The sequence below is a fragment of the Sinocyclocheilus anshuiensis genome, unplaced genomic scaffold, assembly GCF_001515605.1.
Source record: "Sinocyclocheilus anshuiensis isolate Anshui unplaced genomic scaffold, SAMN03320099.WGS_v1.1 scaffold1123, whole genome shotgun sequence".
NCBI classification, from domain to species: domain Eukaryota; kingdom Metazoa; phylum Chordata; class Actinopteri; order Cypriniformes; family Cyprinidae; genus Sinocyclocheilus; species Sinocyclocheilus anshuiensis.
The window spans coordinates 666,494-676,637 of NW_015544248.1; the positions used below are offsets into that span (position 1 = coordinate 666,494).

Consider the following 10,144-nt stretch of genomic DNA (forward strand, 5'->3'; position numbering starts at 1 on the left):
TGCGGAGCCGGGTGCGAGTATAAACGAGCATTACGAGACAGGCTGCGTGAGTGCGGCAAGCATGAACGGCTCGTCCGTGACACGGGATTCGCGCTGCGTGGGGCAGAGGGGAGCGAGTATGAGAAGCATTCACAGACACAGGCTGTGTGTGCACTCTTCTGAATTGGGAATATCGAACATGCATCATAAACTTATTTCAAATTAATCTGTTGGGGATATAAAATGTGTAAGATAACGTTCACGTACTAACAAAAACATCTAAGAATGTATTTTATTCGCCAGTACTGAAAACAGAACCGATACGGGAGCTTTTGATATGCGCTGTGACGCAGCTCTGGGAAATGACCTTTTTTGTTCGTTGTCTGTCATTTCTAAGCTTAAATTGCATACGTTTTTCTTTAGTTTTAATTTGCCTAACTATCGATCTGACCCAGTAGATGCCATAATCCCACTCTGTCTCTCTCCCATCCCGCTTTCCGTTTTTTTTTTTTTTTTTATGGTGGGTGTTTACGCAGTTGGCTAGAGCAGTGCTGATTGGGGAGAACGGAGGTGCGCTCACTCTATTGGTTAGTAAGACTGCAACTCAAGGCTGGCAGTCATGCATATGCTCTGGAACAGAGTAATATCGCGTCCATATCGCAGGCTTTGCGATTAGGAAATCGCAACGTCTCAAATCGCGTTCGATTCGATTTCGATTAATCGCACAGCCCTAGCAAGAAGGACGGAGGCTTGCGGCCTTGTATTGATTACAGAACTCTCAAACTGTCAAATACCCATATCCCCTTCCACTAGTGCCTGCTGCCCTGGAGGAACTTCGTGGAGCTCGTATCTTCTCCAAGCTGGATCTGCAAAGCGGCTATAACCTCGTTCGTAGCTGCCATGGTGACGAGTGGAAGACCGCTTTCATAACGCCCACTGGACACTATGAATATATTGTTATGCCGTATGGATTATCTAACTCACCTTCTGTATTCCAAGGATTTGAGAACGAGGTGTTCCGGGAGTTCCTTCATCGCTCTGTGATCGTTTACATCTACGACATTCTCATCTACTCCCAGAACCTGGCCGAACATCGCCATCACGTGGAGCAGGCCCTGCAACAGCTGAGAAAATACCTCAAGCTGGAGAAGTGCGAGTTCCACTTTACCACTATCAAGTTCCTCGGATATGTGATCAGTCCCCAGGGTATCCAGATGGATGACAAGAAGGTTCAAGCCATTCATAACTGGCCAAAACCGTTAAAGAACTCCAACGCTTTCTGGGATTCTCAAATTTCTACCGTCCTTTCATTCACCACTTCAGTCATAACACTGCCGCTCTAACTTCAATGCTCCGAAACAAGCCCAAGTCTCTGTCCTGGACTCCCGAAGCCCTCGAGAGTTTTGAAAAGCTGAAGGAAGCCTTCTGTACCGCTACTACCCTCGCCCTTCCCAATCCTCAGAAACCATTCGTCGTAGAAGTTGATGCGTCCACAGTAGGGGTAGGAGCGGTTCGCTCACAACATTCAGGAGAGCCTCCTGTCCTTCATCCCTGTGCATACTTCTCCCGCAAGCTTTCCCCGGCGGAGCAAAATTATGATATCGGGAACCGCGAGCTACTCGCCATCAAACTTGCTCTGGAGGAGTGGAGACATTGGCTGGAGGGAGCTATTCATCCATTCCAAGTGTAACAGGGTTAAAAAGAACATTTAATTTAATTAGTTTATATGTGAATTCCATAAAAAAAGGCATTTTGTTGTATTCATTTGTGTTTGAAGTCTTCCCTCCTGTGGCCGATAATGGTACTGCAAATGTAGTATTTTGTCCCTCTTCTCTTTCCGTACCGCAGCAGATTTGAGTGTCACTGCTGCGGGTATGCACAATTTTTCATGCTCTGTCTCGTTAATGTATTAATTGTGAAGATAATATGTTTTAAGTAAATGTTTTCGATGCAATTGATCGCATTTATGTATTTGAACATGTTTATAATACATTTGACACTTTAACACTGGTGTTGAAATAGTTATACATGTATTGAATTTCCTCCTGCGTCACACGAGTAGGAACGACGAGTTGACAACTCCCTCAGGCAGCAAACCACCGGCCTCACCCCTTTTCAGTGCGTACTCGGCTACCAACCTCCACTGTTCCCTTGGACGGGAGAACCATCTGACGTTCCAGCGGTTGATCATTGGTTCAGAGAGAGCGAGAGGGTCTGGGACTAAGCGCATGTCCATCTACAGCAGGTGGTTCGGAGACACCAAGCCCAAGCAGACATTCACCGCCGACCCACTCCACAATACCAACCTGGAGATAAGGTGTGGTTATCTACGCGGGACAGTCGTCTCCGACTGCCTTGCCGCAAGCTGAGTCCCTGCTATATTGGACCATTCACCATCAGGAGGCAGATCAACGATATCACCTACAGGCTTGAACTCCCATCACACTACCGTGTAGCACCTACCTTCCAAGTCTCTCTACTCAAACCCTGTGTTAACCCTCTGTCTGCTTCTCCCACAGGGTCTGACGAATCCCACTTACCTCCTCCTCCCGAGATCACTGAAAAAGAAACCATCTACCGAGTCAACTCTCTTCTGGACTCCCGGCGTCGAGGCGGCCGCCTGGAACATCTCGTGTACTGGGAGGGATTCGGCCCCGAGGAGAGATCATGGGTGCGTAGAGACGATATTCTAGATCGCTTACTCCTCAGAGACTTTCATGACCTCCACCCAGATCGTCCCGCTCCCAGGGGCCTCAGGCAGCAAACCACCGGCCACGAAACCACAAAACCCGCGGCCGTCCTCGACGTCGGCAGCGGGCGTCAGGAGCCGCCCGTGGGGGAGGGGGTACTGTCAGGGATACTCCAGCTTCGTCAGGCCCAATCACCTCACACACCCGTTCACAATCACCGGATTACTAATCAGCCGCATCTCGTGTACTGGGAGGGATTCGGCCCCGAGGAGAGATCATGGGTGCGTAGAGACGATATTCTAGATCGCTTACTCCTCAGAGACTTTCATGACCTCCACCCAGATCGTCCCGCTCCCAGGGGCCTCAGGCAGCAAACCACCGGCCACGAAACCACAAAACCCGCGGCCGTCCTCGACGTCGGCAGCGGGCGTCAGGAGCCGCCCGTGGGGGAGGGGGTACTGTCAGGGATACTCCAGCTTCGTCAGGCCCAATCACCTCACACACCCGTTCACAATCACCGGATTACTAATCAGCCGCACCTGTCACCACCTCATCAACACTAGCTCAAATACTCAGTCACTGCAGTTGCACTTTGTCTGGTCTTGAGTTCACTACGCTACTCCTTACTTACTTACTCTGTTTAAATAAAGAACCCTTCTTACCAGTATATCTCCGTTTTGGTCTCCTTCTGTACTGTGACAATAGTGTCCTTACTTGTGTCTGTTCCAAAAGCCCCCCCTACACCTGCTCCTAATTACACTGAAGCTACTGATCAGTAAAGCTGTTCTTGAAGCTGCAGGAAGAGACTCACGCTTTTGAGTTTGGGAACAACATGAGCTGCATGTGGTTGATTCACCAGAACATCTGATCAATGTCAGGACACCACATATAATTTCAATTATATACATGTTAGACATTTTATTTCCATGTTTTTAATATTTTCTTATGTTTTCTTTAATATAAACACCTCTCTGAGCTAATATACAATGGAATAAATGAGAAGAAATGCAGATTTGTACTCGAGTTGGTCGCCTCAAAAGCCCACTGTCCTTACACTCCCACTTATCTGACTGGTTTCTTTAGTAATTTTGTCTGCTAACAGTCAAGCCTTTGCTAACAAGACGGGCTATTAGTACTTGGTGTAAACAGACAATCCATATAAAGGTTTTGCTAATGCAAAAACCGGTTTAACATGAACACAGAAGTCCACACATGAACAAGAAACAAAGCCACACAATGTTTCACTTTCTGTATCTCTCTCTTGATTAACAGTTCTCTCATCCAATCAGTAGTAAGTATCCCATTCACAAACATACCTAATTTTTACATTTTGTCTGACTTAGTGTTTTCTGGCTTTTTGGGTGATTTGTTTATCACTTCACAGATAATTTACAGTGTGTCATATATTATCTTACCACAGTTTGTCCAGTTTACAGTGAGGATTTTGTAGTACATCAGACAGCAGATTCACTGATTTTCCTAGTTTATTCCCAGACAGATCCAGTTCTCTCAGGTGTGAGGGGTTTGATCTCAGAGCTGAAGCCAGAGCAGCACAACCTTCATCTGTGACGCCACAATAACTCAACCTGTAGAGAACAATGACAGAATGTGAATTGTAGTTGAAGTGTCTGTAATTTGTTATTGACTGGTCTCAGAGCAGGAGAGGAGATATAATGACAAGCATTGCCACAAACTGCTGCTGATAGAATGAGATTTATGCATGTTGATGCTCAATGGTGCTGTTTGAAACTGTCATGTGCTTCAGGACTGAACAGACACACAGAGCTGAATGTGAGATATTGTTTCATAGTGATATAAGGACAAAGTCCCTTTAAAGCAAATCATGTCACTCAGCGGCCATCTTTGAAACGCCTCTCAGGCATGCAAGTGCAGCTCCTATCTCTTTAAATGGGGAAACATCAAATTCTCCAAAACTGGTGACCAAGCTTATGATAAAATGTCATATTTGAAATCATCAATGAAATCTGACAACAACTGTATCATAACTGTTGTTTCTTTTGCTCAAATAGCGTTAAAAAAAGCTTATTTCTTAGGCTAAACCAGCCAGTGCGCATGCGCAGTCCTGAGCGCGCGTCTCAGAACGCTGACTGTTTCTATAGCAACCAGGACTTCTGACCGCAACTGCAGACTTCACTGATTAGGGATTGACTCTTTTACTCAGAAGGTGGGGCTTCGTTCGATAGCGAGGCCATATTGAGCGTTGCATTTTTCCCCATTCAAAACTATACGAGTGACACGTCTTGGGTATTCTATAGTCTTTGATAAGGACGGATCTGTCTGGAAAACAGTCACTTGCTCCTCTAATAAACACCTACAGGAGGACATTTGCTTCACAGGAGCCACGTGTTCCCCATTACATCTCATTTATTAACTCTTGTGATCAAACACATCATTGTGTCATGTTTGGCAGCTTATAAACTGAACAGAAATCACTAAATCACACATTAGTATCTGATTATTCAGGTTAAATCTGTATGACATCTGCGAGAACACAATAAGCTCATGAGATTTCAGAAAAAGTGGAAAATAAGAGGAAAATAAACTCTTACACAGAGATGGGCAGGTGAAGGAGTATTAATCAAACTAGCAGAAGCAACTGAAGCTCCAGTAAATGTTTGTTGGCCAAAAACAGGAGCAAGAGCTCATGATGTGATGAAGATTAATGAAATTAACATCATCTTCATCACATCAGGAGCAAGAGCTCATGATGTGATGAACCTGTAGAGAACAATGACACTCTTCACTCTCTCAGATCAGATCAGTTTAGCTGTGAATCCATTAGTAAAGAGAAAGTACAAAGTAGAGGTCTGCATTACCGCGGGACCCGACCAGATTTCTTGTGCCGCGGGATTAAATTCCCGAATAAAGCGCAGTAGCGGTCTGTAACTCTGGTGTAATTTGAGCGGGAGGTCTAACAATATCCCGTTCCCAACATCCATTCAGAACAGCATATCTGCTTTATTCTTATTGAACACCGGTACAGCCTGCACTCGGACTGTTATGCACGCGCTGCACGCATGCTTTCTGCGTCACGTGTTTTATTTGCAGGGTCTGTGCGCAGCATGTGCATAACGATGCTCAGAGCAGGCAGTACCGGTGGTAAATATACGGCCCTCAGACAGAACAGGCAGGTTGTCGATGAGTGACAGAGCAGAATAAGGATGGAGCAAAGTGTGGATGCGCTGTCCTTGAAGGACGTTCAACTCGGTTTTGTTTATATTTTGCTTAGCCTATCATTTTAAATGACAGATGTATTTATTTATTTTTCTCTGCGACACCTTTTCAACTGTGTTAACAGAAAAATGTCAAACGAATTTAGTATTTTGACAAGACGAATAAAATAGCTAATAGGCTATTTTTGTACAACCTACATTATTTTTCTCTCTCTGCAACACTTTTTCCTATTGTGTTGTCAATGTTAAACGAATTGTAGTATCCTGACAAGACAAATACAAATTTTTGTACAACATTTTTATTTTCTCTGACGCTTTTTTTCTTACGGTGTTGCATCAAATATTAAATGAATTTTGTGTCTTAAGATAATTTATATGAATTCAAGTCAAAGTCAATAAATGCAAGACTCTTGACAAGACGAATAAAATAACATACAATTTTATGCAGACTACACTTTTATTTGTTAGTCTATCTCTCTTTCTTTCAGTAGCTGAGATTTAAATGTGAGATTCTGGAAACGAGATCTAAATTTAGCGGGAACGGTCGAGTCGGGAACTGGAACAAAATTATTCTAAGCGGACAATGGGTGAACAAAGAGTGAATATACTAAAAATAGTCCTGCGCAGACCTCTAGTACAAAAAATTAATGCGTGATGCATAATTGGACTGAGATCTAAAATGTCAAAGAACAAAAAAACATGATCATAAATCATTTAAAGCCTCATTCGAGAAAAATAAATATTTCTTTATTGCAATGTCAGTATTTTTAAACAAATCATCTGTCTTATGTAGACATTCATTCAGATCTGTTACTGAGTTTTATAGTGTTATTTTGATCTGTATTAATATGTATGGAGTAGTGGTGTGTGTGTGTGTTTCTCCTCCATCACCCAAGGATAGCCAAACCTGAGATCACCCACATTGTGAGATATTATTTATACTTAGTGTAAATTGTGGCAGATAGTACTTACAACTCAATGTATTGCAGTGCTTTACAAAACAGTACGTAATAACATATTCTTTATATGATCCTATTCATTATAAACAGATGTTGCCTTCTAGTGTCCTTCCTTGTGTCTATTCCTAAAGCCCCCCTACACCTGCTCCTAATCACACTGAAGCTGCTGATCAGTAAAGCTGTTCTTGAAGCTGCAGGAAGAGACTCACGCTCTTCAGTTTGGGAACAATATGAGCAGCATGTGGTTGATTCACCAGAACATCTGATCAATGTCAGGACACCACATATAATTTTAATTATATACATGTTAGACATTTTATTTCCATGTTTTGAATATTTTCTTATGTTTTCTTTAATATAAACACCTCTCTGAGCTAATATACAATGGAATAAATGAGAAGAAATGCAGATTTGTACTCGAGTTGGTCACAAAAGCCCACTCTCCTTACTCTCCCACTTATCTGACTGGTTTCTTTAGTAATTTTGTCTGCTAACAGTCAAGCCTTTGCTAACAAGACGGGCTATTAGCACTTAGTGTAAACAGACAATCCGTTTAAAGGTTTTGCTAATGCAGAAACCAGTTTAACATGAACACAGAAGTCCACACATGAACAAGAAACGAAGCCACACAATGTTTTACTTTCTGTATCTCTGTCTCTTGATTAACAGTTGTCTCATCCAATCAGTAGTAAGTATTCCATCAGATTTGATCTAAACCTGTTGAGGACTTCATGCCTATAAAATTAAAATACTGCATTATTAAATAAGCTAAACTAATGTATTCTGTGTCTTAATGAAATAATCTTTTACAGAAATATTAGACCTAAGATCAGTCTTTGTATCTCCACTCTTATAATCTAATGACTGATTCATAGACGCGTCACTCCTCATAGACACACAGCTGGACTCTGCTTCTGATCTCTTCTGATGAACTGAACTGTAACAGAGAGAGATTCAAGTTTGAATTACCATATTTAACAAAGTACATCTTCATATATTGTTAAAATAAAAGAAAAAATACTTTAAAAATACTTTAAAAGGGCACTTCATGATCACTTCATTTACACTATTTTATTACAAAATATGTTAAATTGATCTGAGTGCTTTCACAAATGTTTCTTTGAGTCCACGAGACCGTAGGGTGTCCCATTCGTCATTTTAGCTTTCAGAAGGGTGCTCGCAAGTGCCCTCTTTGCGGCCGCTATGCACCATAGATGTGCACTTCTGCTGAGCCCACACTGGGGTGAGCTCCGTGGCAGACTTCTACCCGACAGTGTGGACTCAGAGGAAGAACGCAAGGGTTTAGGGTACCATTTGGGACAGGGCCATATATGTTAAAATATCAGATAAAGATAAAAAATAAATATCCATTAGCAATATACAAAAAAATTCCTCATGTATTATAGAAAATACTATATATACTATTTTGATGATTTAAAATGACATGCTATAATAATATTTATATAAAAATGTACCTGAGATCAGTCTTTGTATCTCCACTCTTAAACTGTATTGGAGGATTCATAGACTCCTCACTCCTCATAGACACACAGCTGGACTCTGCTTCTGATCTCTGCTGATGAACTGAACTATAACAGAGAGAGATTAAAGTCAATCCTTTGAATTAACATATTTAACAAAGTACATACTCATATATTATTTAAACAATCACTTTAAAAAGCACTTCATGATCATTTAATTTACAGTATTTTATTACAAAAGATGTTGAATTGATCTGAGTGCTTTCACAAATGCATCTCTCTGTGTTACACTATATACGATAAAATACATTGTTGGGAGTAACATTTTTCAAAAGTAACGATATTAGAGTAGTACATTACTTTTTGCAGTAACGCAGTAATATAATGCATCACTAATAACATTTGGATAATATTATTATTACTCGTTACAATCTCAGTAACGCAAGTTACAACAACATATTTTAACTCAAAATTAAGTGGTGAATTTACCAACACCGCTAAACTGCATTCCACGGGTGAAATAGTTAGTCTATTTCCTGTTGCTGTAATTCGATTGTTGAGACGGATTCTACATTTGTGAGATGGACACACTCCCGTTATTTTCAGTTCATCAGAGAAAAGGTCAAGAACGCATAGTCAAGTGCAATCTATGTGTGACACCAAACTCTCAACATGGAGAAATAGCACGAGTAACAGAAGAAACAGCTGGACTGGTGCCACTAACAGAGAGAGCTGCAGGGCCGGAGAAGAGAAAGAATGCAGCGGACGAGCACGGACAAGCAACAGAAATTAAGTTTAACTAAAAATAACTAAATCTGTTTTTATTAAATCATAGTCTATATATGAAAGGAATGAATACACAAAAATATATTTGATTTAACCCATTTAATCCCACTGGTCACAATAGTGACCGTAAAGAAGGATTTCATTTATAAAGCTCTAAAAATGTTACTGACTGGTATTTTAGTGCATTTTCTGCAAATATGGAAAAAATAAAGGGTCTCAATTAAATGTGCAGTTTCACATGTTTAATGCAAATTGTCACATGACCAGAGCAGTTTACTTCCTGTTTGCACCATGAGATGATGATAACTGCATCAAAGCTTCACAACAAAAGGCTAGTAAAGTATGTTAACACAAAGATATGACAAAGATTTTTGGTGCACATTATATTTAAGGTGTCTAGTATTAATATATGAATTCACAAGTATTTAGTTTTGCTGAGTGTGGACATAGAATGAGTAAACATGTTGATGGCAACAATAGTGGGATAATAACTTTTTTTTTCTTATGTATCTTAGTTTAACTATTCAGTGTTGTATAAGGATTTTTTTTATGTATAATAGTAACCATAGAATGTAATGAAACAGTTTAAAATGGGTTAATAACTAATTATAAAAGAATTTTGATGACTGAAGAAATAATTTAATTTCAGTATACACATTATCCCACCGGTCACAATTGTGACCAACAATAAAACACACACTTTAAAAAAAAATAAAAAAATAATAATTATTGATTATTTCAAGGGGTTACTAATGACACATCATTTTGATATTTTCATGTCTGAGAAAACTTTGGGACTAAATTAACAGAACAAAAGAAAAAGACTGAGTGAAAAGTATATGGGCTATATATATATCCACCGAATGGGTGCCATTTGCTTCATATATATATATATGTATATATATATATATATATATATATATCAGGGATGTACAGTGCGACATTTATAGGTCATTGATCGCTCTGACTCATTTAGACTGATCGCACGTGCTACGAAAAAACTGGTCTGTGCGATTAATAAATTTACCACTGTAGCACGCGTGCGATACAGATTT

General features: G+C 40.5%; 1 long non-coding RNA gene across 1 annotated transcript in view; it reads right to left on the reverse strand.

Moving 5' to 3' along the window:
• LOC107697811 (uncharacterized) overlaps positions 1-4,236 on the reverse strand; it is an 18,493-nt gene extending 14,257 nt beyond the window's left edge. The window contains exons 1-2 of the long non-coding RNA XR_001635245.1: positions 4,141-4,236; positions 2,057-2,062 (exon numbers count right to left, since the gene is read on the reverse strand). This is a non-coding gene — a long non-coding RNA (uncharacterized LOC107697811). The remainder of the gene's footprint in view (positions 1-2,056; positions 2,063-4,140) is intronic.
• Between the last annotated feature and the right edge of the window lie 5,908 nt (positions 4,237-10,144).